We start from the raw sequence: 27,313 nt of genomic DNA, 5'->3' as shown, positions 1-27,313 counted from the left end.
ATCAGTTTTCTAGTCATTCCCAGAACCCGTGGCAATCTACCTTTACAGTTTCTCTCCCATTTTGTCTTAAAAACCTTATTTGGCATTGACTGGCACAGTTAGTTCAAATCCAGATAATACTATATATTTCCCTTTACTCCAGTCAAATACTACAGCCTCCTCTCAATCAGTGTGCCTCAGGCAAACCTAACCAGTGTCCTCTAAACTCCTCCCATACTCACCAGTTAATGTCGAAAAATGAAAATATGAAAATTATTCAAGGAAAAATTTTTCTGACTTCTTCCATTAAATTGTCTGAAGAAAAAAATACCGTAATGAAAAAAAAAATTTGACAGCCAATTCTTTGATTTTCACTTTCCATCTCATTTCCATGGTCTAAAATTTAATCCTCAGGGTACACAAGGGAGGTTTTCTCCATCTCTGAAAACCCAAGGGCGGAGAGGATTGCTCAACTGGAAAAAATTACCCTGAATGAGCAAAGTGTAGAAGTGTACTTATAAAATCTAAGGTTCCAAATAAATAGGAGGTATTATTACTACATTTCAGTACATCCAATACTGCAGTTTGTACTCAGTATACATGAGTTTTCTAGAAAGAAGTGTTACTTGTGCACACACACACGTCTATTTATTTTAATATCATCCCTCCACATAGTGCCTTTGCTATTTATTGTCTGTAGTATTGGAATAATTGGAAGAATAAAGATTTGCATCTTTATCTTTAACCTGGAATAAGTTAATTGTAATCTCTCTTAATTGTTGACTTGTAACTCAAGTTTATTTTCAAAGTGGATGCTAAAATAAATACATAAATCCATTTTCTTATTGAAGGTAAAAATAAAGCATGGCAAGAAAATTTATAAACACTTTAGAAGATGTTTAACACAATTTTATTACCTCTGCAACGTTCCCCTACATGTCAGGTACCCATATCCCAGCACTGGGTGTTTTGTCAGATAATGGAGGAATATTCATTGAATTGAAAAGAGCTGGAGTACATTAGATTACAACTTTTATATCCAAGAGAAGTACATAAGAGCAATGCCTTTTCTTCTTTTTATCTGCTTCCCCTTTCCCTTCAGGCAAAAATATAAATGAAAAATACCTTCTACCTTCAATCAAATACCAAAGATAAAATGCCTGATTGCTTGCTTGACTGCTTACAATGGAGGTCTAACAAATGTTAATCTATTTCTGCAGCCAACAGAGAGGGGCAGCTGGAAAGAGGAGAAGAGGATTAGAAGAGCTTTTCCTCAGTGGCATTTTTGAGACTTCAAAATGCTCTTAGAAGCTACTTAACAACAAAATCAGTTGATCCCATTGTTGCAGCTCAGAATTCTGTTTCAGTATATCGCAGCTGAGTAAGGAAGCTAAGGTGCTGGAGTGGTATTAATGCATCGCCCATGGATATGCCCAAAAGCTCTTAATTATAGCACCTTAAAGAAGTCTTACAAAAATCCTCCGGCCTTCCACAAGACCTGGGTCTCCTGGGGCCAGGCCCACCAAAGAGAAAATAAAATCCCAGATCTCTGACGGTCTCACCAAGGTGTATTTCTGGAACTGCATCTAGCTCCACTTCCACCCACCCACCCCTACTCTAATTTCAAGCTCCCTTTTTGGTGGGGGTGTGTGTAGAGATCCTCTTCCCGTCCTCAAGGGGTGTGGATGGCTCCCTGTTGTGCTGCTACAGTTTCTGGTCTCATTCCTTTGATGCAACCACCAGTGCCAAGCTTTGAACATTAACACCTGTGACCCACCACTGCCTCCACTGAGGGGTCAGATGCTGCCCAGTGGCTGGAGAGTAGGAGGAAAAAGAGGTGGAATGTGAGGGGAAGCATCCTTTCTCCCTCCCTTCCTGCTATGGTTAATTGTATGTGTCAAGTTGTCTAGGTCATGGTGCCTAGTTGTTTGTCCCCTCCAAATCACGTGTTGAAATGTAATGCCCTGGTGGGAGGCGTTTGGATCACGGGGACAGATCCCTCATGAATGGCTCAGCACCATCCCCTTGGTGATGAGTGAGTTCTCACTCTGGCAGTTCACAAGAGATCTGGTTGTTTAATAGAGTGTGTCACCTCCCCTAGCCCTTGCTCCCTCTCTTGCCTTGTGATACACTGGTTCCTCTTCACCTTCCACCATGATTGGAAGCTTCCTGAGGCCCCTATCAGAAGCAGATGCCAGCACCATTCTTCCTGTACAGCCTGCAGAACTGTGAGCTAAAATAAACCTTTTCTTATAAATTACCCAGACTCAGGTATTTCTTTATAGTAACACAAGAATGGACTAACACAGTATTATTCAAAGGTGATTAACATTTAAATCAGTCCTTTTTGAGTAAAGCAGTTTACCCATCATAATGTGGGTAGTCTTTATATCCAATCAGTTCAAGGCATTAAGAAAAAGGCTGAGGTTCCCCCAAAGAAGAAGGAATTCTGCCTCCACATGGCCTTCAGATTGTGATGGGCAACACTGACCCTTGCTGGAATGTCCAGCCTGCCGGCTTGCCCTACAAATTTCAGAGTGAACAGGCCCACAGTTGGATGAGCCAATTCCTTAACATAAATCTCTCTCCTCTATTTCTCTCTCTCTCAGTCTCGCTCATAGATAGATAGATAGATAGATAGATAGACAGATAGATAGACAGACAGATTTCATGTGTCATTTAATGACAGGAATACGTTATGAGAAGTGTTTTGCTAGGCAATTTCATCGTGTGTGAACATCACACAGTGTTTTATTGACACAAACCTAGATTGGTCCAGCCTACTGCATTCTGAGGCTACATGTATAGCCTATTACTCCTAGGCTTCAAACCTGTACAGCATGTGACTGTATTGAATACTGTAGCCATTGTAACACAGTGATTGGTATTTGTATGTCTAAACATAGAAAAAGATACAGTAAAAATATAGTATAGATTTTTTTAAATGGTATACCTGTATAGGACACTTACCATGAATGGAGCTTGCAGGCCTGGAAGTTGCTCTGGTTGAGTCAGTGAGTGGTGAGTGAATGTGAAGGCCTAGGACAAAACTGTATATTACTGTACTGTAGAATTTATAAACATTGCACACTTAGGCAACACTAAATTTATGTTTTTAATTTTTCTTTCTTCAATAGTAAATTAACATTAGCTTACTGTAACTTTATAAACTTTTTTTAACTTTTTGACTCTTTCCTAATAACACTTAGTTTAAAACACAAACACATTGTACAGCTATATAGCATTTTTTGTATCCTTATTCTATATGCTTTCTTATTTTCAACTTTTTTCTTTGCTTTTTAAATTTTTTGTTAAAGACTAAGACACAAACACATACATTTGCCTAGGCCTACACAAGGTCAGGGTCGTCAATAGCCTTCTCTTCCACCTCCAAATCTCATTCCACTGGAAGGTCTTCAGGGGCAATAACACGCGTGGAGCTGTCATCGCCTATGATAAAAATGCCTTCTCCTGAAATACCTCCTGAGGGGCTTGCCTGAGGCTGTTTTACAGTTAACTTTTATGTTATATAACTAGAAGGAGTACTCTAAAATAACAATAAAAACGATAATATAATAAGTACATAAATCAGTAACAGTCATTTTGTTATCATTATCAAGTACTATGTACTATATATAACCATAAGCGCTATACTTTTTTTTTTTTTTTTTTTTGAGACGGAATCTCGCTGTCGCCCAGGCTGGAGTGCAGTGGCACGATCTCGGCTCACTGCAGGCTCTGACCCCCAAGGTTCACGCCATTCTCCTGCCTCAGCCTCCGAGTAGCTGGGACTACAGGCGCCCGCCACCACGCCCGGCTGATTTTTTTTGTATTTTTAGTAGAGACGGGGTTTCACCATGTTAGCCAGGATGGTCTCGATCTCCTGACCTCATGATCCGCCCACCTCAGCCTCCCAAAGTGCTGGGATTACAGGCATGAGCCACCGCACCCAGCCAGCGCTATACTTTTATATGACTGACAGCTCAGTAGTTTCTTTACACAAACAACTCCACAAACATATGGGTAACGCATTGTGCTCTGACATTACAATGGCTACAGCATCACTAGGTGACAGGAATTTTTCAGCTCCATGATAAGCCAATAATAGGACCACCATCAATATGCAGTCTATTCTTGACTGAAACATCGTTCTACAGAACGTGTGTGTGTGTGTGTGTGTGCGCGCACGTGCGTGTGTACTGGTTCTGACTCTCTAGAAAACCCTTACTAACACACTTTCCTAGCAGTCAAAACTTTCCTCTCCTCATGGGACAGCCCATAGGGTCTAAAAAGTGGAGTTGCATGCTCAAGATCCCAACCCCTTCAATGAAGGCATCATCCAACCCTTCACGGGTATAGGTTGTGAAGCCCAATCTTATGGCTGGACTCTGAGTAAGCTTCAGGGCTTTTAACACTGACCCACACCCTAAAGTTTGAAAGAAAATCAGGTTTGAAAGAAAATAAGTAGCTAAAGAACATTCCCTTCTTCCCATATTCTGCCTCAGACCCGAAAGGGACCAGGGGAGTTTGCCTGGTCCCCCAACCCAAGAAGATACTTTCCTTCTCTCTCTCCCCTCAGTCATGGCTGCTGAGGAGAAATAGCTTTCTGGTTAGTGAGAACTTGGAATTCAGCAGACATATGTCTGTATCCACCCTACACTTCAGGATGATTGAGCCTTGACACAGACAGGGGTTTTCTTCAAGATTACAAACAGGGAAGAGATCTTCCGTGGGCATTATAAGACCAAAATGTACATCATTCCATTTCTCTGTTTGCCACTGATCTGGAGTTTGGACAGGAGAACAGTCTCAAATTCTACCTTGAGGCTTTCCATTGTTGTTGGCTCCTTAGTCTGAAAGCCAAGTCTTTCTTTGTGAGCATAAATCAAACTCTAGTGTTATCTTCCAAATTGTTCATTAGTAATTCAGAGGCATGGGTCTCTAAACAAAGATGAGTCTTCCTGGCCTATACCCTTTCCATGTGAATTTAATGCGCTTTATTGCCCTTCATCTTGTATGGGTCAAAACCAATGTCTCATACTTCTTACCTTTCCCATTCTTTCTTGGTCATTTTTTTTTGTTTAGTCTCTCCAATATGCAATTGACCTGAATTATTTCAACAACTGCATTTTCCTTCCATTTCACATTTGCTCCAGAAACCAAACCTCAACATATTTCATCTCCATTCACTATATTTTAGGGATTTCTTCTGTTATATCACAAGTTCATGGACAATCTGAGGAAGCTTGAATTACAAGTAGCCAATTGGCCTATCTATCTCATTTATATTTATTATCTTTATTCACATACACAGGGCACCAAATTTCTCTGGAAAATCAGCTGTGCTACTTCTAAGGTACAAAAAAAAATGTGTAAGATTGTCTGAGAGATTTAAAGCTGTCGTAGTAGTAACTGGGAAATTACCACCTACAACCACTCCGCTGAGGCCTGAAACTCAGTTAATTACAACTGCTTAATTAATCCAAGAGGCTCTCTCACTGAATGCCCAGCTGGGTTGCGAAAATAATCACTAAATAACCCAAAGGTCTTCCAGAAGCCAGGAGAACAGCACTTTGGCCTGCCTGTAGAGGCAGAGATTTAATTCATCCCTCTGGTCTCCTTCTGGTTCACTGGAAAGCTGGTTACCACTAAGGAGAAAAGAAAGGTTAAAGATCTCTGAACAAAAGAGATTCACATAGAAACGAGGCACTCTCTAGAATGTGAGCCACATTTCCTGGAGAAAGCGCAACATCCCATGGTCATTAAGCAGCAAGAAAGATCTGCAGATAACTAGCAAGTACCTTGGCTCCAGAAAGAAAAGATTGCCTAAAAAATTACCCTGGTGATATGTATGGAGGTGCCCCAATAAGCTAAAAGTATAGTTTCTGACCAGCAAGGCAAACAGTTTTTAAGAATGTAAGATACAGAGATAGGCTGAGTTCAAATTCTAACTCACCATTCACCTGATGGGTCATCTTCCTGAGCTTAACTAAGCTTCAGTGTCTTTATCTGTTAAGTGGGAGTCATCCTAGAATTGTGTGGAGGATTAAATGAGATCATCTAAATTAAGTACTTAACTAAACATCTACCACATAGTAAATTCTTCATAAATTTTATAACTGATTATTATATATGAAGAATCTCATTAACAGTTATCTCATGCTCCAACCACTCCTAACAGCTGCTGAATAATTTGGAAGCAATTGTGACATCAGAAAAAGTCTTGGATTTTGAGATACTGGACAAAAAAAAAAAAACTGAAGGAACTATGGATAGCATTCTTGTATTTAATCCCAGGGAAAGGTAAGAAATTTGAAAGACAAAAGAGGAATGAGAGTCCAGGAAATGAATAGCAAGTATTATTAGATGGGGAGAGAGAATGGCGTTTGGCATCCTGAATGGTTGTTCAAATTCTCAGAACAACAGACCCACCTGGCTAGGGAAAAGGTTGGTCTATAGAAGAACCCACTGTCTGTCAACAGGAGAAAGAATAAACAAATGTTATAGTCACATAATGAAATACTATTTACAATTTTCCATAATTAAGTACTAAACACACAACACATGGATGAATTGCAAAAACATTGTGAGTAAAAGAAGTCAAGTACAAGAGCACATATATATACAAACATATACATATATGAAGAAGTTCTGTAAGAGAAAAAACTAGTCTAATAGTGATAGAAAACAGAACAGTGGGCTGGGCACGGTGGTTCACATCCGTAATCCCAGAACTTTGGGAGGCCGAGGATCACAAGGTCAAGAGTTCGAGACCAGCCTAGCCAACATAGTGAAACTCCATCTCTACTAAAAATACAAAAATTAGCCAGGCATGGTGGTGGGTGCCTGTAGTCCCAGCTACTCAGGAGGCTGAGGCAGGAGAATTGCTTGAACCTGGGAGGCAGAGGTTTTAGTGAGCCTAGATTGTGCCACTGCACTTCAACCTAGGTGACACAGACTCTGTCTCAATAGAAAAAAAGAAAAGAAAAGAGAACAGTGGTTGTCTCTGGAATGGAGCAGGGCAGGAAACTGACTGGAAGGAGGCACAGGGGAATTTCTTAGGATGATGGAAATGTTCTATAGCTTGCTTTGGTGGTAGTTTGTCAGAACATATTGAACTGAAATGTATGTATTTTATTATGTCTTAATTATAACTAAATTTTCTAAAATAGTGAGAGCAAACTAAGACATTTCAGATTAACAATGACTGATATTGAAAAAAGTTACCACACACAGGATCTTCTTGAAAAAAAATACTAAAGGATGTTTCTTAGGAAGAAGGAAATTAAACCTACAATGAAGAAATGAAAGTAAAGAAAGTGAAGAAATAGGTGAAGCACTGACTGTATAAAACAATGCCAAAGGTATTGACTGATCTTGTGCATGTGTGTTTTTAAAGATGGAATTAAATAATATACAATAATAACATGAAAGGAAAGAGATACTGCTTTTTCATGTAAAGAATAGAGATATTGATTACATTTAGACATTTTAGGTCAACTATGCATGCAAAAAAGGAAGGTAGCATCTAAAAAGGTAGAATAGCGTGCAACGTCTAGAGGAGAAGGTGATGTGGGTAGCTGCATGGAATAAAGAAAACTCAATCAGTCTAATAGACCCCATCTCCCCCATACACATACACATGAAAGAGCAAGAGAAGAATCCAAGGGCTATGTGGTACTTATAAAGTATAAAATGAAATGGTAGAAATAGAGACATCAGTAATCACAATAAATATGCACATACTAAACTCACCAGTCTTACATTGGTTTTTTGGCACATACACTTTCCAAATATATGCTACTCATAAAAGACACACCTAAAACATAATTCCAAAAATGTTGAAAGTAAAGAGGTGAAAAATTATGTAATGAAATAATACTTACCAAAATAAAATAAATACAGTCATAGCCAAGATGGCCAAATAGGGACAGCTCTGGTCTGAAGCTCCCAGCATGATCCAGGCAGAAGATGGGTGATTTCTGGATTTCCAGCTGAGGTACCTGGTTCACCTCATTGCAACTGGTTGGACAGTGGGTACAGCCCACAGAGGGTGAGCCGAAGCAGGGCGGGACAACACCTCACCCTGGAAGCACAAGGGGTCAGGAGATTTCCCTTTCCTAGCCAAGGAAAGCCATGACAGACTACCTGGAAAAATGGGACACTCCGACCCAAATACTGTGCTTTTCCCAAGGTCTTAGCAACCGGCAGATTCTCTCCCGTGCCTGGCTCGGCAGCACCCACGCTGGTGGAGCCTTGCTCACTGCTAGCGTAGCAGTCTGAGATCAATCTGCGAGACAGCAGCCTGGCTGGGGGAGGGGCATCCGCCATTGCTGAGGCTTGAGTAGGTAAACAAAGCAGCCGGGAAGCTTGAACTGGGTGGAGCCCACCACAGCTCGACAAGGCCTACTGCCTCTAGACTCTGTGGGAAGAGCATACCCGAATAAAAAGCAGCAGACAACTTCCGCAGACTTAAATGTCCCTGTCTGACAGCTCTGAAGAGAGGAGTGGTGCTCCCAGCATGGTGTTTGAGCTCTGAAAATGGTCAGACAGCCTCCTCAAGTGGGTCTCTGACCCCCGTGTAGCCTAACTGGAAGACACCTCCCAGTAGGGGCCAACAGACACCTCATATAGGCGGCTGCCCCTCTGGGACGAAGCTTCCAGAGAAAGGATCAGGCAGCAATATTTGCTGTTCTGCAATATTTGCTGTTTTGCCACCTCTGCTGGTGATACCCAGGCAAACAGGGTCTAGAGTGGAACTCCAGCAAACTCCATCAGAGCTGCAGCTGAGGGACCTGACTGTTAGAAGGAAAACTAACAAACAGAAAGAAACAGCATGAACATCAACAAAAAGTTCACCTACACCAAAACTCCATCTGTAGGTCACCAACATCAAAGACCAAAGGTAGATAAAACCACAAAGATGGGGAGAAACCAGAGCAGAAAACCTGGAAATTCTAAAACTCACAGCACCTCTTCTTCTCCAAATGATCACAGCTCCTTGCCAGCAATGGAACAAAGCTGGATGGAGAATGACTTTGACAAGTTGACAGTAGGCTTCAGAAGGTCGATAATAACAAACTTCTCCGAGCTAAAGAAGGACATTTGAACCCATCACAAGGAAGCTAAAAACCTTGAAAAAAGATTAGACGAATGGCTAACTAGAATAAACAGTATAGAGAAGACCTTAAATGACTTGATGGAGCTGAAAACCATGGCATAAGAACTTCGTGACACATGCACAAGCTTCAATAGCCAATTCGATCGAGTGGAAGAAAGGGTATCAGTGATTGAAGATCAAACTGATGAAATAAAGCAAGAAAACACGGTTAGAGAAAAAAAGAGTAAAAAGAAATGAATAAAGCCTCCAAGAAATATGGGACTATGTGAAAAGACCAAATCTATGTATGATTGGTGTACCTGAAAATGACGGGGAGGATGGAACCAAGTTGGAAAACACTCTTCAGGATATTATCCAGGAGAACTTCCCCAATATAGCAAGGCAGGCTAACATTCAAATTCAGGAAATACAGAAACCACCACAAAGATACGCCTCGAGAACAGCAACCCCAAGACACATAATCGTCAGATTCACCAAGGTTGAAATGAAGGAAAAAGTGTTAAGCGCAGCCAGAGAGAAAGGTCAAGTTACCCACAAAGGGAAGCCCATCAGACTAACAGCAGATCTCTCAGCAGAAACCCTACAAGCCAGAACAGACTGGGGCCCAATATTCAACATTCTTAAAGAAAAGAAGTTTCAACCCAGAATTTCATATCCAGCCAAACTAAGCCTCATAAGTGAAGGAGAAATAAAATCCTTTACAGAAAAGCAAATGCTGAGAGATTTTGTCACCACCAGGCCTGCCTTACAAGAGCTCCTGAAGGAAGCACTAAACATGGAAAGGAACAACCAGTACCAGCCATTGCAAAAATAGGTCAAATTGTAAAGACCATCGATGCCATGAAGAAATTGCATCAATTAATGTGCAAAATAACCAGCAAACATCATAATGACAGGATCAAATTCACACCTAACAATATTAACCTTAAATGTAAGTAGGCTAAATGCTCCAATTAAGACACAGACTGGCAAACTGGATAAACAGTCAGGATCCATCAGTGTGCTATATTCAGGAGACCCATCTCACGTGCAAAGACACACATAGGTGCAAAATAAAGGGATGGAGGAAGATCTACCAAGCAAATGGAAAACAAAAAAAAGCAGGGGTTGCAATCCTAGTCTCTGATAAAAGAGACTTTAAACCAACAAAGATCAAAAGAGACAAAGAAAGCCATTACATAATAGTAAAAGGATCAATTCAACAAGAGCTAACTATCCTAAATATATATGCACCCAATACAGGAGCACCCAGATTCATAAAGCAAGTCCTTAGGGGCCTACAAAGAGACTTAGACTCCCACACAATAATAATGGGAGACTTTAACATCCCACTGTCAATATTAGACAGATCAACAAGACAGCAGGTTAACAAGGATATCCAGGACCTGAACTCAGCTCTGCAACAAGCAGACCTAATGGACATCTACAGAACTCTCCTCCCCAAATCAACAGAATATACATTCTTCTCAGCACCACATCGCACTTATTCTAAAATTGACCACATAATTGGAAGTAAAGCACTCCTCAGCAAATGTAAAAGAACAGAAATCACAACAAACTGTCTCTCGGACCACAGTGCAATCAAATTAGAACTCAGGATTAAGAAACTCACTCAAAACCGCACAACTACATGGAAACCAAACAACTTGCTCCTGAATGACTACTGAGTAAATAACGAAATGCAGGCAGACACAAAGATGTTCTTTGAAACCAATGAGAACAAAGACACAATGTACGAGAATCTCTAGGACACATTTAAAGCAGTGTGTAGAGGGAAACTTATAGCACTAAATGCCCACAAGAGAAAGCAGGAAAGATCTAAAACTGACACCCCAACATCACAATTAAAAGAACTAGAGAAGCAAGAGCAAACAAATTAAAAAGCTAATAGAAGGCAACAAATAACTAAGATCAGAGCAGAACTGAAAGCGATAGAGACACAAAAAACCCTTCAAAAATCAATGAATCTAGGAGCCGGTTTTTTGAAAAGATCAACAAAATTGACAGATCGCTAGCAAGACTAATAAAGAAGAAAAGAGGGAAGAATGAAATAGATGCAATAAAAAATGATAAAGGGGATATCACCACTGATCCCACAGAAATACAAAATACCATCAGAGAATACTATAAACTCCTCTATGCAAATAAACTAGAAAATCTAGAAGAAATGGATAAATTCCTGGACACATACACCCTCACAAGACTAAACCAGGAAGAAGTTGAATTTCTGAATAGACCAATAACACACTCTGAAATTGAGGCAATAATTAATAGCCTGCCAACCAAAAAAAGTCCAGGACCAGATGGATCCACAGCTGAATTCTACCAGAGGTACAAAGAGGAGCTGGTACCATTCCTTCTGAAACTATTCCAATCAATAGAAAAAGAGGAAATCCTCCCTAACTCATTTTAGGAGGCCAAAATCATCCTGATACCAAAGCCTGGCAGAGACACAACAAAAAAAGAGAATTTTAGACCAATATCCCTGATGACCATCGATGCAAAAATCCTCAATAAAATACTGGCAGACCTAATCCAGCAGCACATCAAAAAGCTTATCCACCACGATCAAGTTGGCTTCAACCCTGGGATGCAAGGCTGGTTCAACATATGCAAATCAATAAGCGTAATCCATCACATAAACAGAACCAATGACAAAAATCACATTATTATCTCAATAGATGCAGAAAAGACCTTTGACAAAATTCAACAGTCCTTCATGCTAAAAATTCTCAATAAACTAGGTATTGATGGAATGTATCTCAAAATAATAAGAGCTATTTATGACAAACCCACAGCCAATATCATACTGAATGGGCAAAAGCTGGAAGCATTCCCTTTGAAAACCAGCACAAAACAGGGATACCCTCTCTCACCACTCCTATTCAACCCTAAACCTAACCCTAACCCTAACCCTCACCACTGCTATTCAACCTAGTGTTGGAAGTTCTGGCCAGGGCAATCAGGCAAGAGAAAGAAATAAAGAGTATTCAGTTAGGAAACGAGGAAGTCAAATTTTCCTTGTTTGCAGATGACATGGTTGTATATTTAGAAAACCCCATCGTCTCAGCTCCAAATCTATTTAAGCTGATAAGCAACTTCAGCAAAGTCTCAGGATACAAAATCAATGTGCAAAAATCACAAGCATTCCTATACACCATTAACAGACAAACAGCCAAATCATAAGTGAACTCCCATTCTCAGTTGCTACAAAGAGAATAAAATACCTAGCAATCCAACTTACAAGGGATGTGAAGGACCTCTTCAAGGAGAAATACAAACCACTGCTCAAGGGACACAAGAGGACACAAACAAATGGAAGGATATTCCATGCTCACGGATAGGAAGAATCAATATTGTGAAAAGGGCCATACTGCCCAAAGTAATTTATAGATTCAAGTCCATCCCCATCAAGCTACCAATGACTTTCTTCACAGAATTGGAAAAAAACGACTTTAAAGTTGGTATGGAACCAAAAAAGATCCCGCATTGCCAAGACAATCCTAAGCAAAAAGAACAAACCTGGAGGCATCATACTACCTGACTTCAAACTATACTACAATGCTACTGGTACTAAAACAGAGATATAGACCAACGGAACAGAAGAGAGGCCTCAGAAATAACACTACACATCTACAACCATCTGATCTTTGACAAACCTGACAAAAACAAGAAATAGAGAAAGGATTCCCTATTTAATAAATGGTGCTGGGAAAACTGGCTAGCCAAACGTAGAAAGCTGGAACTGGATCCCTTCCTTACACCTTATACAAAAATTAATTCAAGATGGATTAAAGACTTAAATGTTAGACCTAAAACCATAAAAACCCTAGAAGAAAACCTAAGCAATACCATCAGGACACAGGCATGGGCAAGGACTTCATGTCTAAAACACCAAAAGCAATGGCAACAAAAGCCAAAATAGACAAATGAGATCTAATTAAACTAAAAAGCTTCTGCACAGCAAAAGAAACTACCATTAGAGTGAACAGGCAACCTACAGAATGGGAGAAAATTTTTGCAATCTACCCATCTAACAAAGGGCTAATATCCGGAATCTACAATGAACTCAAACAAATTTACAAGAAAAAACAAACAACCCCATCAAAAAGTAGGCAAAGGATATGAACAGACACTTCTCAAAAGAAGACATCTATGCAGCCAACAGACACATGAGAAAATGCTCATCATCACTGGTCATCAGAGAAATGCAAATCAAAACCACAATGAGATACCATCTCACGCCAGTTAGAATGGCAATCATTAAAAAGTCAGGAAACAACCGATGCTGGAGAAGATATGGAGAAATAGGAATGCTTTTACACTGTTGGTGTGAGTGTAAATTAGTTCAACCATTGTGGAAGACAGTGTGGCGATTCCTCAAGGATCTAGAACCTGAATTACCATTTGACCCAGCCATCCCATTACTGGATATATACCCAAAGGATTATTAATCATGCTACTATAAAGACACATGCACACATATGTTTACTGTGGCACTATTCACAATAGCAAACACTGGGAACCAACCCAGATGTCCATCAGTGATAGGCTGGATTCAGAATATGTGGCACATATACACCATGGAATACTATGCAGCCATAAAAAATGATGAGTTCATGTCCTTTGCAGAGACATGGATGAAGCTGGAAACCATCATTCTCAGCAAACTATCACAAGGACAGAAAATCAAACACTGCATGTTCTCACTCATAGGTGGGAATTAAACAATGAGATCACTTGGACACAGGACGGGGAACATCACACACCGGGGCCTGTTGGGGGGTGGGGGGCTAGGGGAGGGATAGCATTAGGAGAAATATCTAATGTAAATCATGAGTTAATGGGTGCAGCAAACCAACATGGCACATGTATACCTATGTATCAAACCTGCACGTTGTGCACATGTACCCTAGAACTTAAAGTATAATAAAATAAAATAAATAAATAAATAGTCACATTAAATCAGACAAAAATAAATTTCAGGGAGAAAACATGATGTAATGATAAAATGAATAATTTTTTTAAAAAGATACAATAGTCTTATAATATAATGGTCTATAATAACATGGCCTTAAAATACATAAAGCAAAACCAAAGACTCACAAGGAGAAATGAACATATCCATGATCATGGAAGGAAGATTTTAACATCTTACAATACTGAATAAAAATCAAAAAGAAAATAGACACTTAAGTAGTACAATTAATAAACTTTACCAAACAGATTGCAACTTATATTCTACACCAAAAATTAAAGAATGCATTTTATTTTCAAGGACACAGGAATAACTTACCAAAAATTTACTAGAGACTTCCTCACAAAGCAAGATTCAACAAATTCAAAACATCGTGCAGCAGACCACATTTTGTGATCAAAGTACTGTAAAATTAGAAACCAATAGTTGAGAAATAGACTCCAAAACCGTATATGTTAGAGAAATATTTAATGTCATGTAAATAATTTATAGGTCCACAAATAAATCATAAAGGAAATTATGAATATTCAGACCTGAATAACAATAAAAATATTGCATATCAAAATTGATGGATGCAACTCAATCAGTACTTAAGGGCAATTTAGCCTGAAATGCATTTATTAGATAAGAAGAAAGGTCAAAAGGTAATGGGCCTATTTTTCTAGACAAGGTAGTTGAAGAGGGAGGGCTTAGAGAGGGACTGGCCTGGCGTGGCACCTCCGGGACATTGTTTCTTATGGAATGGAAGTTTTGGGAAGACTATTGCCCAGAAAAAAAGATGTTTGGTTTTTCCCAAGCCAAAGATGTACCGACAGAAGTTTACAGGGCTGCTGTGTTTGCAGAGCTAAGTCCTCCAGTTCTTGATTTGCTGACAATAAACGCTATGAAAAGGACTTCCAGAGCTCTTTGGGGCTGCATGAGACATCTGCGACGCCTGTGTTCTGCTTGTGAAAAGATGGAAGACGTTGCCAGCAGGATCAAAAAACCCTGGATTCATGTGGCAGATGCAGGGCTGGACCCAGTCTAAAGACTACATTGAAACCAAAGACACTGAAAACTGTATCTGGGAACAGGATAAAAAGCAACCAGACCACTAAACTGCAGAAGAAAGGTAAAGATCGCAGTGATGATGTTCACAGTACCACCTCAAGTGCCTCCTTGTTACAGCAACCAGTCAGACAATGGCTCAGTTATGGAGATGGCTTCTGGTGCTGCCAGACCACCAGGCATTTTCCTTTTTAGATCTCACAGACTGAAAAAGAAGATATGTGGTGGGATTATTTATAAAGACCATTTTGGGGAAGTCCTCATCAACTCACATCTGTTCAAGCCTTGCCACAGGAATACGAAAGCAACTACCGAGAAATGTAGGGGCAGGGGCCAGAGCCTCTGCCCACATCACTCAGGAGTAGAAACGGGGAACAAAAAAACAATTCAAACTTTGAAAAGACCACAAAGCAACTAACTGTCCCTCCTATTTTTAACTTGGATACCTGCTACTCTGCCAAAAAAACAACTTCTAGAATAGTTTTGAATGGGTTACTTTCCCCCCAGTCTCACAAATTCTCAAGTCGGTTTCTAGCTTCACAAAAAAAAGAATTGTAAATAATATTTAAGATGCTGGATATTTCACGAGAAAGCCAAATGCTGCTATAAGTCTTTTTTAAATACCCTTCTAATGAATGAAACTAGGGGAATTTCAGGGGACAGAGATGGGATTTGTCATATGCTAAATGGTAGGTAGTTTTAATCTTTCTATATTGAGAAGCAGTGGTTGGGGCATTTGTTAAGGTAGCCGGCAACACTTGTTTTCCCTCATGATAATAATTTGTCATAACTCAGTAACATGGACTTGCCCCTAGAGGTAGTTGTTAATAATTTTGAAATATTAAGGTCTTGCCAAGGTTCCAACGATTCAAACCTGTGCTACTGATTATTAAGCAGGACAGACTGTGCTTTCTGTTGCAAATACCTTAAAGGAAGAAGTAATTTCTAAATATACAGAAAGGGAAGATGACTGTATATGTTGCATCCTGTGCCACTTCTCTTCATATTAATATTTGATAAAGATTTCAATTTTTATGAAACTTCTAAAGCAGAATCAATGCTCCTCTTAGGGAAATGACAAGTCTTTAGGATAGCCAAGACCCTATATGAACAGTACCAAAGCATTACCACATAATAGAGAACACATTCTATTTAAAATGTTGAACTATCAGAGGCCAGGTGTGGTGGCTAACACCTGTAATCCCAAAACTTTGGGAGGCCAAGGTGGGCGGATCACTCAAGGTCAGGAGTTTGAGGACAGCCTGGCCAACATGGTGAAACCTGTCTCTACTAAAAATACAAAAATTAGGCGGGCATGGTGGTGCATGCCTGTAATCCCAGCTACTCAGGAGGCTGAGGCAGGAAAATCGCTTGAACCTGGGAGACGGAGGTTACAGTGAGCCAAGATTGCACCACTGCACTCCAGCCTGGGTGACAGAGCAAGACTCTGCCTCAATTAAACGAACAAACACAAAAGTTAAACTATCGCAGAAATAAAATGTGTAACCTTCAGGATGGCACAAAACAAAGGTTAATGCTTCTTGGGGCACATTTCTTAAAGGAATTTCCAAGTGTGCAAATAATTGACTTTTGTTTGTATTACATGACTGATAACTTTCTTGAAAATCTGCACAGGTCAGTTTTAGGTCTGGATTACTTCAGCTGACTTTTGTGAAGGTTTTGTCTAAGAGTGGGTGTTTGACTTGTTTTAGCCTATTAGGGTTTTCTTCCACTCTATATTTAAAGAAAAATTTACTAGAAGAAAAGAGGGTGGTGTTAATGATAAGTGGGTTGTTTTTGGTTTGGCTTCTTTTAGTCAGCTTAGCTTTCTGAACATTGAGATATCCTAAACTTGTGGCTCTTCAATTCTAAAATGCTCATTAAAAGCCTCTCACTTGAACCCAAACCAAAGTACTCTTACTGCCTCTTTTCTAAATGTTCAGGAAAAAAAAAATCACCGGTTCAGATTTCATAATGAGAAAGAAGCATTTGTCTGCCTTATAGTAACATAACTCAGTGCTTATTTTTTAAACAGGATTTTTAAAATTGGATAGTATAACAATAAGGAGTTAGTTGCCTTTTATAGGCACCCTATAGTTTTATAGTTAATCTAAACGTATTTTATATTTCCTCCTTTTGGAAAAAACTACATGCTACAAGCCACCATATGCACAGACCACACAATGACTTGGGTGGGCTCTCCCACAGTCTCTGAGGTGAATTATGAGAGTCCAGCCATTATTATTCTCCAGAGTTATTCTGAAAAAAATTGTTTATATATTTTGGCTGTAGTATTGGTGGTAGGATACACTATAGTATGAATCATCTCTGCTTCTGTATTTATTTATTTTTTACTAGCTCTCAGCCACAGTCTTCTTTTTCCCCTTCCACCTCTCTTTGCCTGTAGGATGTACTGCATGTAGTCATGTACTTTGTATTAATATATTCAAAATCCACAGGTCTGTTTTGTACTTTTTATACTATTGGATACTTACAATCACAACTTTCATGAGGATATTTAATACATTTCGTCTTAGAAATTTTTTAAAAAGTAATGAACATCTGATTCAAAAAAAATAGAAAAGGAAAAATAGTAAATTCAAATGAAGGAGTAGGAGAAAGGAAATAAAATATTTAAGGGTAGAAATTCATCATATAATAACAAAACAAATAATAAATAAAAGAGGATCAACAGAGCAAAAGGCTGAGTCTTTGCAGTGACCAGAAACAAGCTAATCCTCTGGTAAGACTGAATAAGAAAAAGAACTCAGGTACAAAGTATCCATATTAGACATGAGAAAAGATACATAATTACAGACACATCAGAAATTTAAAGCATCTTAGGAATACTATGAACGACTTGATGCCAATAAATTTGAAATCCAGGCAGGCATACATTTTTAAAAAATTACCAAAATTCTCTCATAAGAAATATAAAAACCTGAATAGACATGATTATATAAAAAATTGAATCCAGTACTTAACAATCTATGCTCTTCCTCACCACCAAATAAGGGCTGAAATGATTATTAAAGTATATTTCAAACCTCCAAGGAATAGTGTTTCCTAATTTATTCAAACTGCTACTAAGCATATAGAAAAGAAAAACTCCTTGGTTTATTATATAAAGTTAATGTAATTAGTGCCCAAAACTGGAGAAGGATCATATAAAAAGAGAAAATTACAGGCCAAGTTCACTCATAAACATAGATGTAAAAGACTTAAATAATTTATTAGCAAATAAATGCAGTGAGGCATTTAAAAATGGATACCCCATGACTGACTAAGGCCTATCTCAGGAATGCAAAGATGATTTCATGTTAGAAAATCAATAAAAGTAATACACAACCCTAATTGATTAAAAAAAGCCTGTATGATAATCTCAGAAATGCAGAAGAATAGATGAAATTCAATATTCACTTATAAAAACTCTTAGACACCAGCACTCAGGGGAACTTTCTTTACTTGATAAAGTTATTTACCAGAAACCTTTGGCAAATATCATGCTAAATAGTAAAATGTTTAAAATATTGCATTTTAAAGAACAAGGATGTCCATTAGAGCCACTTGTATTCAGCACTTTCCTGGATGTCTTAGCTAAAGCAAAGACCAGAACGAGGAAAAAATAGATGTAAAGATTGGACAGGAAGAATCAAAACTGTCATTATTCACAGATAATAGTATTGTCCATTTAGAAAAATCTATGAGAATATATAAACTATTAAAAGCAGTAACAGCTTATTAGATATAAAATCACATACAAAAATCAATAACATCTCTATACACCTGCAACATCCAATTAGAAAATGTAATTTTAAAATTGTATCAGTCACAGTAGCAACAAAAATATAAGGTACATAGGAACATAGCTGGCAAAAGATATATATTAATATTACGAAAACAGTATAAAATTTTATTGAAGGATGTAAATTTTTAAAATCTGAAAAAAATGGAAAAATGCAGCATGTTCACAGGTGAGAAAGAATCAGTATTTTTAAGTTGGCAATTCTCTTCAAATTAATCAACAAAGTCAATGCATTGCAGTCAAATCCTCCTGGGTTTTTCACAGACTTGGTCAAGCGGATACTGAAATTCCTATAGAATAAGAAAGGGCAAAGAATAACCAAGACAATTTTGAAGAAGAAAAATGTAGAAAAACTTACACTCAAAGATGTCAGGATTCATTGTAAAGTCATATCATAGAGCAAGGCGACACAGCGACAACTGGAACAGAATAGAAAGCCAGGAAACATACTTGGGTTTACGTATTGCAACTCCGTTTATGACCAAAAAAAAAAAAAAAAGCCTTAAAAATTAGTGGGGGAAGTATGGTCTATTTTTTCACAATGTCTTTCACAAAAACTTTTAAAAATAATGAGTTTATTAATACAAATTGTTGGCAAGGACATGAGAAATGGAAATTCGCATGTGCCTAGTAGGAGGACAAATTGTTGTAGCTCTTTGGGGAGCAATTCTGCTCTACCTAGTAAGCTGCTAAGCTGATGCGTACCACTGTCAGCGGAGCAGTTCCCCCTTTGGGTAGCTACCCTAGAGCAGCTACGTGCTTATCAGGATGGATAAGAAAATGTGGTCTGCTCCTAAAATGGAACACTTTAAGCTATTACAATAAACTAAATCTTTTTTGGTTTTTTGATACATTATACTTGTACCTATTTAGGGGTACATGAGAAATTTTGTTACATGCATGAATGTGTAATGGTTAAGTCAGGGTATTTAGTATGTATCATTTCTATGTGTGTGTTTGGTACATTTCAGGTTTACTCTTCTATTTTGAAAAATACATTATTGTTGACTACAGTGGCCCTACTCTGCTATCAAACTTTAGAAAGTATTTCTTCTATCTAATTGTATTTTTGTACCCATTAACCAACATTTCTCCATCCCCCCTCAACGCCCACAAATACACCTTCCCGGTCTCTGGTATTTATTATTCCACTGTCCACCTCCATGTGATCAACTTTTTTAACTCTCACATATGAGTGAGAACATGTGGTATTTGTCTTGCCTGGTTTATTTCACTTACCCTAACGGCCTCCAGTTCCATCCAGTCATCCATTTATTGCTGCAGTTGACAGGATTCCATTCTTTTTCATGGCTGAATAATATTTTGTGTGTTTATACCACATTTTCTTTATCCATTCACCCATTGGTAGGCAATTAAGTTGATTCCATGTTTTGGCTATTGTGAATAGTGCTGCAACAAACATAAGAGTATGGATATCTCTTCAATATATTGATTTTTCTGTTTTTTGGATAAATACCTAGTATTGGGATGGCTGGATCATATGGTAGTTCTATTTTCAGGGTTTTAATTTGTATTTTAGATTGAGGGGATACATGCACAGGTTTGTTACCTAGGTATATTGTATGATGCTGAGGCTTGGGTACAAATGATCCTGTCACCCAGGGAATGAATATAGTACCCAATAGTAAGTTTTTCCACCCTTGCCCCCTTCCTCTTTGTCCCCCTAGTAGTCCCCAGTTTCTATTTTTGCCATTTTTAAGTCCCTGAGTACCCAACATTTAGCTCCCACTTGTGAGAATATGCAGTATTTGGTTTTCTGTTCTTGTGTTATTTCACTTAGGATAATGGCCTCCAGCTGAATCCATGTTGCTGTAAAGGGCATGATTTTTTCTTTTTTATGGCTTTGTGCTATTGTAGTATGTATATGTATACCACATTTTCTTTACCCAATCCACCATTGATGGGCAACTAGGTTAATTCCATGTCTTTGCTATTGTGAATAGTGCACAATGAACATGGCAGTGCATGTGTCTTTTTGGTATAATGTTTTTTTCTTTTCATTATTGATATGGTTTGGCCCTACATCCCTACCCAAATCTCACCTTGAATTGTAATAATCCCCAAATGTCAAGGGCAGGACCAGGTGGAGATAAATGAATCATGGGGGTGGTTTCCCCCATAATGTTCTCATGATAGTGAGTTCTCACAAGATCTGATGTTTTTATAATGGGCTTCCCCCTTTGCTCGGCACTTGTTCTCTCTCCTCCTGCCCTGTGAAGAGGTGCCTTCCGCCATGATTGTAAGTTTCCTGAGGCCTCCTCAGTCATTGGAACTGTGAGTCAATTAAACCTCTTTTCTATCTAAATTACCCAGTCTCACGTTATTTCCTTATAACAATGCGAGAACAAACTAATCCAGATATATACCTAGGAATGGGAATGCAGTGTCAAACGGTAGTTCCGTTTTAAGTTCTTTGAGAAATCTCCGAACTGCTTTCTAAGTGGCTGAACTAATTTACATTCCCACCAAGAATGTATGTGTTCCCTTTTCTCCACAGCCTCACCAGCATCTGTTGTTTTTTGACTTTTTAATAATAGCTGTTCTGACTGGTATGAGATGGTATCTCATTGTGGTTTTGATTTACATTTCTCTGATGATTATTTTTAGTTGTTTGAGGAACCTCCATACTGTTTTCCACAGTGGTTGTACTAATTTACATTCCCACCAACAGTGTATAAATGTTCGCTATTCTCCACATCCTTGCCAACTTCAGGGGGTTTTTTTGTCTGTTTAATGATAGCCATTCTAACTAGGGTAAGATGATATCTCATTGTGATTTTAATTTGCATTTCCCTGATGATTAGTCTTTGTAGGATTTCTTTGGCTATAAACAGCATTGGTGGTGTCTGTGATTTCCTCGATGACAGGATGCAGTTTGCTAGTGGAGACTGTGATGAAGTTTTGCTGGGGACTGGGACACCAGGTAGGCCAGTCTTCAGGCCCCAGCAGTGGCAGCAGTGGGCTGAGTGAGCATGCCTGTCCTAGGGCCCTAGAGCATCATACATACTGGTGTTAGTGGGTCCAGGTAAGCTGATTCTTGGGCCTCTGGGTGGCTTGTTCCCAGGAATGGCAGCAGTGGGCCAGGCATGTGAGCAGGTTCCCAAGCCCCTGTGGGGTGGGTGTGGTGTGGTTGATGGCAGTAGCAGCAACGGACATCCCTCTGGGACCCAAGTGGTCCACATTGGTGTTGGCAGTGGCTGTGACAGGTCAGGCGGGCCAGTCCCCAGACCCACATGTGGCACCTGCAGGTCAGTGGCAGTTGTGGTGGTAGCAGTGGGTTGAGTGGGTCCAACCTTAGACCCCAGGAGGAGTGCTCAGGTGCCACTGGTGGTAGAGAGGGCTGGGCAATCCTCAGGCCTCTGGACACTGTACTCCAGTACTGGAGGAGGTAGAGCCAGGCCGGACACCCTAGTGGTTCATATAGACGCTGGCTGTGGTATGCAAAGGTAGGGTGAGCCGTGGCCAGCAAAATGCTCAGGTGGAGGCAGCAGAGGCCCTGCTACTAGGGAGGATGGGTTGCTTTCCCTGGGAGCCACCGTGGGCAGGCAGCCAGGGAGCATGGATTTCCCACTGTGCCTCGACCACCTGCAGTCCACAGCCACAGCAGCTGTGGGAAGTGGAATTTGCCCTTGGGGCATGTAAGAATGCACAGCTGCCCCTCTACATGGGGCCAGGGCAGGTGTGTGTGTAGGGGGAGGGGGTGCGAGATTGCTGCCTCATCCTGGTTGCCAGGAAAAACCCAGTCCAGTAGGGGCTGGGCTCTTAACATGGCACCGTCCGACCACTGCTTAGGGATGTGTGGGACCCAGGATGGGCTCCGTCTCTAAAGCAGTGCCTTCCCACGGTTTCCAGGGAGCCCCCTGTGTTAGTCTTGAGGCCACTGGGGTCAAGAGGCTCTCCCGTTGTAGGATTGCAGGGGTTCATGGTGCATGGTGAGAATGTGGACCACTGGGGATCTCTCATTTACCTTGTCCCCACATTGGGGAGTCTCTTCCAGCTCCCCGCTGATCTTGGCCAAACAGGCTTCCTCTCTTCCCTCTCCTTCCTTACTTTAGGTGTTTCCTATCAGTTCTCTGTTGAATTCCAGTGTTCTCTCTTAGATGATCTATTTGAAGTGTGATGCTTACTATTTTGGTTTTTCTTAGTAGAAGAGGCGAGTAAGAGACGCCTCTACTCAGCCATCCTGAAGCCCTTCCACAATAAACTGAAACAAGAGGAAATGTCGATGGATAAAAACAAAGTACAAGATAATCTGTACGGTATACACAGGTTTGCCATTTACATAAATTTTTAAAGACACAAAACAATACTACATGTTTAGTTTAAAAGAAAAAAGAAAGAAAAACAACCATGGAAACAACACCCGCTCACTTCAAACTTCTTTTTCTGTCAAGGACTATTATCATCCTTGCTCTATCATCCTTTAGTTAAACAATAAACTACATTTCTTCCATAGTTAGGTTAGCCTACATATAGGAATGAGCAAAGACACTTAGCTTGTGAGGTTAGAAGCAAGGTAGAGTCAGTTATGTTAGATTTCTCATTGTTATAATTTTGCAAAGGCAGTTTAAAGGCCCCTCTAACAAAAAAAAAAAAAAAAGATTAACAAGAGAAAAGCATACAAGTTTATTTAATATAAATTTTAGCTTACACAGGAACCTGCAGAAATGAAGACCCAAAGAAACAGGGAAGACTGTATTGTTGTGGACAGTTGGCTGCAGAAGGATGACTGGGAAACAGAAGAGTGTGATCCAATGGTAATAAAGTGGGGGAACTCAGCAAAACCTATTTGTTCAGATTCTTCTTGGTGTCTCTGTATCTTCAGAGAGGAGGACATTTCTTTATTTTGTTTTGGGTATTAGGGAGAAAAGCCCTTTATCTGAAATGAGGATTTTCTGACCTAATTTCAGAGGAAGGTCAGCTAGGTTTTATGGCCTGCTTCAGGGAAGAAGTGGAAAAGAAAGTGAAAGAGAGAGAGAGACCTTCCTGCTTTCACTGTTTTCTGAAATGCCATGTGCCATTTTTCAGAATAGCATGTCCTGAAACTCATCAATCTCGTAACAATAAAAAGCTCCTTCTCTAGAAGCCCCTAGTAAACTTTTTCTGCTGTCTTACTAAACCAACCAGGCAAGGCGGGGGGTCGGACATCATGACTGAATGAAACCAGAGGTTCTCTGCATGGTTCCTAAACCAGCAACATCAACATCACCTGGGAACTTACTAAAAAACATTCTCAACCTCACCTCACACCTACTAGAGGGATGGTCCAGAAAAAAAATAGGAGTGTGTGTGTGTGTGTGTGTGTGTAACAATCCCTTCAGATTATTCTGATGACATAAGAGTTTGAGAAGGACTGGGTTTGAATAATCAGGACCTCCCTTACAACTCAGATCAATTAGCCTCTCTTGAGGCACATGGGCTGCATGGAGGAGGGGTGGAAACATGAACAAAATTAACATGATTTTAAGAAAGAGGAAGGGAGCTGCCAGGTAAGCAGTTGAATGTGCATTTACATTCCTTGAGCATTGGCCAGGCGCAGTGGCTCATGCCTGTAATCACAGCACTTTTTTTTTTTTTTTTTTTTTTGAGACAGAGTTTCACTCTTGTTGCCCAGGGTGGAGTGTAATGGCATGATCTCGGCTCACTGCAACCTCCACCTCCTGGGTTCAAGCGATTCTCCTGCCTCAGCCTCCCTAATAGCAGGGATTACAGGCATGTGCCACCATACGCAGCTAATTTTTGTATTTTTAGTAGAGACGGGGTTTCTCCATGTTGATCAGGCTGGTCTCCAACTCCCTACCTCAGGTGATCCACCTGCCTCGGCCTCCCAAAGTACTGGGTTCATAGACATGAGCAATCCCAGCACTTTGGCAGGCCAAGGCAGGTGGATCGCTCGAGGTCAGGAGTGCGAGACCAGCCTGGCCAACATGGTGAAACCCCGTCCACAAAAATTAGCTGGGCGTGATGGCACATGCCTGTAATCCCAGCTACTCAGGAGGCTGAAGCAGGAGAATGGCTTGAACCTGGGAGGTGGAGGTTGCAGTGAGCTGAGATTGCGCCATTGCACTCCAGCCTGGGCAACAAGAGCGAAACTCTGTCTCAAAAAATAAAGGCCGAAAGGCATTACACACTCTTGAAAGGCCCTGGACAGGGTTAAGTTCCAAACCACCATTAGCATCCCCAAAATAGAGGGTTGACTGTAAAAAATAAGGCAAGGATGACAATTGTTAGTGAATAACCACTTAGTACGAGGCAGATGCTGAAGTGATAAACACACCAATTAGGCTGTTTTAAAAACAGTTCACTGGGAGGCCGAGGAGGGGTGGATCACCTGAGGTCAGGAGTTCAAGACCAGCCTGGCCAACATGGCACAACCCCGTCTCTACTAAAAACACAAAAATTAGCTGGGTGTGGTGGTGGGTACCTATAATCCCAGCTACTTGGGAGGCTGAGGCAGGAGACTCACTTGAACCCAGGAGGTGGAGGTTGTGGTGAGCCGAGATCATGCTACTGCACTCCAGCCTGGGTGACAGATTCCACTTCCAAAAAAAAAAGAAAAAAAAAATTTCCTTAAGCACCTATTATAAAGCAACCTTGGGTTAACCATTTTGCATACATTATGTAACAACTCTACAAGGTAGGTAGTATTTTTATACATATAATACATGTAGAAATGGAAGCAAAGAAGGTGTATGTAACTGGTTGAAGGTCACACAACTAGTGATGGAGCCTGGATTCCCATCAAACAGTCTGACTCTGAAGATTCCCTTCGAAACCATGCTACTACATGCGTTTGTTTTGGTTTGTTTGTGTTTCCAACATTTCTCTACTTGCAGAATGGAAGACCAGCTCCTGGTCTATGATGAGCACCTGCTCTCCCACAAAGGAAGCCAACCCCCTTAAGTAACATCTGCAGCTTGCCTCTCTCTCACTTTACAGAAAAGTAAACTGCAGCTAAAAGAATCTAAAATACTTCCCAAGGCCACTGAGTCAGTCAGCACCATGACCGGAACTTGAAATTTTATTCTCTTAGAGTAAGAAGATTTATGATATCTGGCTAAGGTACAACCGTCTTACCATCTAGGGAAGTTTACTTTCTTTTCGTATTCATTTAATTTGCTTTTAACCTAGAGGTTTCAACAATTGAGATGCTAGCAGCTTCTTGAGCAGAGTAGAAGTAGTTGAGGAGAAAAGATCTTAAATGAGCAGCTTTTATTTAGAGAGAAAAGATCCCCAACTTTCTTCATAAGTCCTCTAAAAAAAATTGCCATCTCTGCTGAGGTAGCAGCTGTTCCATTGTCATATTTGACTCCATAGGGACTAACTTCGGGCTCCTTTTTTAAAATTGGAAATCTATGTCAAATCAGGTGATGGAGAAAGCCAATGAAGTTCTTTTGTTCATATTCCCTTGCTGTGGGGCACAAACACTCTTCTCTTTGCTAGTATTGATCTGATAGCAGACAACTCTGTGTGTTTCTGCTTTGGGCAACCAAGATCCTTCAAGCACTCTTAGGCTGGCATAGGCTGGTCTTCCTTTGGATTAGAAAAAGAAAATCTATATATCTCTTTCTAAAACTTTTACTTGGAACAGTATTCAAAAGACTTGTACTGCTTTGGTCAAATTGAAAGACTCAGGGTAAGACATCCACTCTATTTACTCTAAGTTTCTGCCCATAAATTCCCAAGTTGACCAAGGAGCAGAAAAGAGTCAGGACAATCAGTCAGCTGAAGAAAAGGCCAGCGGAATGACCACTGCTCCAATTATCACTGCAAGAGTTTGGTTTTTCCTACTCTCACGTGCTCACTCAATGCAGCACAGAAGGTGTATTAGTATGTTCTCACACCGCTATGAAAAATACTCCCTGAGACTGGGTAATTAACAAGGAAAGAAGTTTAGTCGACTCACAGCTCCGCAGGCTTGACAGGAAGCATGGATGGCTAGGAGGCCTCAGGAAACACAATCATGGCGGAAGGCAAAGGGGATGCAGGCACCTTCTTCACAAGGTGAGAGAAGGGAGTGTGAGAGTGCACGGAAAAGAAAAACTTTCACTTTTAAAACTATCAGAACTCATGAGAATGTACTCACTATCCCAAGAACTGCATGAGGGAACTGTCCCCATGATCCAATCACCTCCCTCCCTCAACACATGGGGATTACAATTGGAGATGAGGTTTGGGTGGGGACACAGAACCAAACCATATCAGAAGGCTTCTGTGACCAGGCATGTGTTGGGTTTACCACACACCAAGCAATTCTCCAGCAGACACCAACTGAGTATCCTATAACTTCACTCAATTCTTCTACTATCTACCTGGGGATAGCATCAGACTCTGCAGGTTAAGGTCACAGTCCCACAAGACT

At 40.2% G+C, this 27,313-nt stretch overlaps 1 pseudogene; it reads left to right on the top strand.

Annotated features, from left to right (window-relative positions):
* The window catches only part of LOC100597616, a 95,481-nt pseudogene that overhangs the window by 6,323 nt on the left and 61,845 nt on the right, over window positions 1–27,313 (top strand).

The sequence above is a fragment of the Nomascus leucogenys genome, chromosome 10 (genome assembly GCF_006542625.1).
Source record: "Nomascus leucogenys isolate Asia chromosome 10, Asia_NLE_v1, whole genome shotgun sequence".
NCBI lineage: Eukaryota > Metazoa > Chordata > Mammalia > Primates > Hylobatidae > Nomascus > Nomascus leucogenys.
The sequence above is the reverse complement of the archived record's forward strand: the minus strand, read 5'-3'. Positions and strand labels throughout refer to the sequence as shown.